Source organism: Natrix helvetica (assembly GCF_964273705.1).
Source record: "Natrix helvetica genome assembly, chromosome: 1".
Lineage (NCBI taxonomy): Eukaryota > Metazoa > Chordata > Lepidosauria > Squamata > Natricidae > Natrix > Natrix helvetica.
Window position 1 is genome coordinate 100,921,281 of NC_138548.1, and position 4,364 is coordinate 100,925,644.

The window sequence follows — 4,364 nt, forward strand, 5'->3', positions numbered from 1 at the left end:
TATTAGCAGTAATATAATTTATTCATTCTTCTGAAATTGATGAATAACAACCTAAGTTTATATTTTACAGAAAAAATCATCAGGTCATCTTTCCTACTATTTAATATGGAATGGCTTGCTTTTTCTATGATTCCCCATTTTTAGGATTTTTCCTCTAAAAGTAAGGCAAAATAGCGCAATTCATGAGAGTTTGGAAATTTTCATGACATAGTTGACTAACTACTTTTGACTAGAATTGACTTCATTCAATCTTTTGTAGAATTAGACTAATACCTTTGGATTGTTGACAGGGTCAATTGACCTTTCTTGATATTTGTGTAGCATATTCATGTCATCTTCATTGACTAATTAAATTTGTTGGGAACAGGGCTATTGTTTTTAATGAGGAATAAATTGAGCTGGCAGAATTTATCTAATTTTGACACAATGTAAAAACCACTATATTCTTTGAATAATAAGTTGAGACTCAGAGGTATATATAAATTATGAATGGGAAACTTAAGTGCCTTTCCATAATGCCTGTAAAGTATTTCTGAAATAAGTTGGAAATGATGCGTCAGAGTATGTGTAATCATGACTATAGCTTATGCCTGCAACATCTCAAAGAAACCATAGAACCCTGGGAATAGAAGTGATTGTTTTGAGTCATTGATAGATGCCATGGTGAAGTGTTGCATAGCTCCGTGATACACACTTCCTGTAATTTATAATAATTAGGTAATTAGTATTCAGAATGACAGAAAATAGCATTCATGGGCACATAATTAAAAATTCAATTTAAGCAACACAAAAGGAAAAGCATGCATTCTGTTTTGTCTAACTGATGTCTGATACTTTGTACTTCCTGAATTTTTCTATTCAGAATGGATGTTATCCTGGCAATTTGACTATATATTATCAACATGATTCATTGTTCCCAAATTTGATAATTGACATTTGAAACCATGATGATCAGTGGTTTTCTATATGGATATGTAAAAGCATAGCACTGGAAGGGATCTTGAAGGAAATCAACTTTATTTAATTTATATTTATATCCTGCCTTTATTTTGTATAAATAGCTCAAGGCAATAAACACACAGTACTCCTTCCTCATGTTTTCTTCACAACAATAACCCTGTGAAGTGAGTTGGGCTGAGTGTGAGTTACTGACCAAAAGCCATGCAGCTGGCTTTCATGCCTAAGGGGGAACTAGAATTTACTGTATTTTGGCTTTTAGTCTAGTGCCTTAATTGCTAGACTTCACTGCTCAGTGAAAAATCTTTTGGAGCATCTCTGAGAACCATATACCCATATCTGAAGATGCCTAAAGAAGAACTTACCATTTTATGTGGCAGCTCATTTCACTGATCAATATTTCATATAGTCAAGAAATTCCTCCTGAAGTTTAAATGTCTCTTTTTAGCTTTAATCCATTGGTTCTGGCTGTGTCTTCTGTGACAATATAGATTAAGTCTGCTCTTGTATGACAATTCTTTACATATTGAAAGATTACCATATCTACCCCTACTTTTTTCTTATAGATCCTTTAATCAGGATCAGGGGTGACATTCAATTTTTTCCCTACCAGTTCTGTGGGCGTGGCTTGGTGAGGAGGGGTCCCATGACTGAGTGGGTGTGGCCAACTCGATGTCACTCATGGCAACACCCAACTCAGTCACATGACCCACCACCACCAAGCCACGTCCACAGAACCAGGTTGGAAAAAATGTGTATATGAGCATGAGAAGGGCTCATAGTGAATGCTGCGGCAGAGAGAATCCAAACGTTTCTCCCTCCATTCCCAACAGAGCTGCTGCAGCCTGTCCCATTAAGATAGTCCCCAGGAGAGGGGGGGCTGGGGGGATCATAAAGGGAGCAGCAGCTCTGCTGTGAATAGAGGGAGAAACATTCAGATTCTCTCTGCTGCATTTAATGTTGAATTATGTGGCAGAGAATCCAAACGTTTCTCCTTCCGTGGAGTTGCTGCTCCCTTTATGGTCCCCCCCCCCCCAGGCCCTCTCCCTCCCGGAGACTATCTTAAAGGGACAGGCTGCAGCAGCTCTGCTGCGAATGGAGGGAGAAATGTTTGGATTGGTTGGGCGGGTTGAGCGGCTGGAAGAGATGAGACGACAACCAGGCGAGGCGGGCGTTGCTCGGGCCACCAGGGATTTTTGACACCAGTTCAGCCGAACCAGGAGGATTTCACCCCTGAACAGGATCCTTAATCCTTTAATCATTTCTCTTAGAGCATAGTTAGTAAAGAGCTTAGTTCCCAGGTTCTTCACCATTGTAGTAGCTTCTTCTGAATTTTTCACTGTCCTTTCAACTTTGCTCTCTAGAATTGGCCACAAAGGGTCTTACTAGGACAGAGGAAAATGGAAGAAATACTTCCCATCACCTGGATTCTGGATTCCTATTAATGTACAAGATAGCATGTGCTGTTCTAGCAGGTGTATCACATCATGAACTTTTGTTTAATTGTAGTTAATAAGGATGCCCAGATTCTTTACATATGTACTACTAGTTAAGACTACATTTGTGTTTTACATTTTTTTCTTCCAAATGCAGGGTTTTAATTTACTCATTAAAAATCTATTCAACTCTTACCAGTTCACTGCCGAATCCTATTTTGTTTTACTCTAAAGTAGATGCATCTCAGCGCTATATCCTCTGCAGATTTGTTAAAAAGTCTCTCATCAACTTCCTCACCCAAGTCATTGATAAAAATATTGAAGAGCTCTGAAGAGCTCCACTTAATAATGTCCTCAAACTAAAGTAGAATAACTAATTAACACTGTTTGGGTGTGGTCATTCAGTCAATTATAAGTCCATGTAACATTTATCCATGGTTACAATTTTAAGAATGTTTATGTAATACTAAGCTAGTTTATCAAAGAAAAAAAAAATCTGTCATGATTTGTGAGAAACCCATCCTTTTAAATGTAGCATGCCTGTCTGTTCTGACCCCCCTCCATGCCTATGAATAAACCAGAACACAGGCTTGGCTGTTTGCCACTGTTTAATTACTGAGATAACAAATCCTTTGGCTGAGGCCCCAGACAACTCACGTTCAATAGAATAGCTCTGCAGCAACCCAGATAATTCAAATGAAGCAACGCAGATAGTCCAAACAGACACGGCTAGAATACACAGATAGATTTTCTTAACTACTAATTCAAACGGTTGTTTCCTGCAACTGTCCCCTCCCAACGCCTCACCTCTCTTGGGAGGGGCCAATCCACAACCACCTGTGCTTAATCATCTGTGAGTCTGCCTACGGAGTTGCTGCTTCCGTTTCTCAGCCCTTCTCAATCTAGCATCAGGGACAAACTGCCTTTGATCCTCCCCACTGCTCCATGCCTCAGGCGCCTCCTGATGGCCAACCAGCCTCTCTGGTCCCTGCTCTGAGTCTGAACCCTGCACAGGGTCCTCCACATCGTCCAGGGCAGACTCATATGGTTCCTCGCTATCCAAGTTGATCAGCAGCTTAACAGGATCCTGCTGGGCCACAACACCTGTCCAAATGCTCACTGATAGGCAGCTTGATGACCTATTTTGAAATCCTTGCCCAGTTAGACATTAAGGTCTGTAGTTATTATATTCCTTAAAAATGAAGGTTACAATTGCTCTAGTATTCCTTAAAGAGACTGAGTGTGATTCTATAATCATTTCTGCTTGTTCCTTGAGTATTCTGGGACATACTCCAAGTGACTCTGGAGAGTCACCTTCATGTAAATTAGCTAAAGGTTCTTATCTTTTTCTCCCCAGTGGCATAATGATGACCAGCTAAGTTTTATCTTTTTTTAAACCTTATAAGAGGGCAGAAGCCCAATAGAAATGACTAAATTCTGCTTTCTGTTTCTCTCCCATTACCAACATCATTTCTTGTAAGCTTCAGTACTTTTTGAACTTTAGTTTTTCTGAAAGGTTCCTGCAGCTTTTGGATACTACCTTGTATTCGAGTTGTTTTCTTCCTCCTGCTACCTGTAAATATCCTTTTCAGGATTTGTGAGATCCATGCTGGTCTCTTCCTTTCCTTGTGGAGATTGTGTTTGTGTTCAATACAAAATCTTGTTTCACATTCCATTCAAAATTGGAGTTCATCAAAATCTGCTTTTCTGCAGTGCAGGATACAAGCTTGACTTTTCCCCAAAACAACTCTGGATAGCACAAATTCAAGGCACAATGTGTTCACTTTCCTCCAAGGTATCAGTTTTCTTCAGTTCAATAAATTGCTATTACTGTGGTTAGGGGTACAAGATACTAGACTCAATTGTTCTTTTTAATACTTTCTTGCAAATGATCAGGCTGCAAACTGGGCGGCACCTATAAATTCGACATAACTTTCTTAAGGAACCTCTTTTTTAAACAAAGAATGGTCA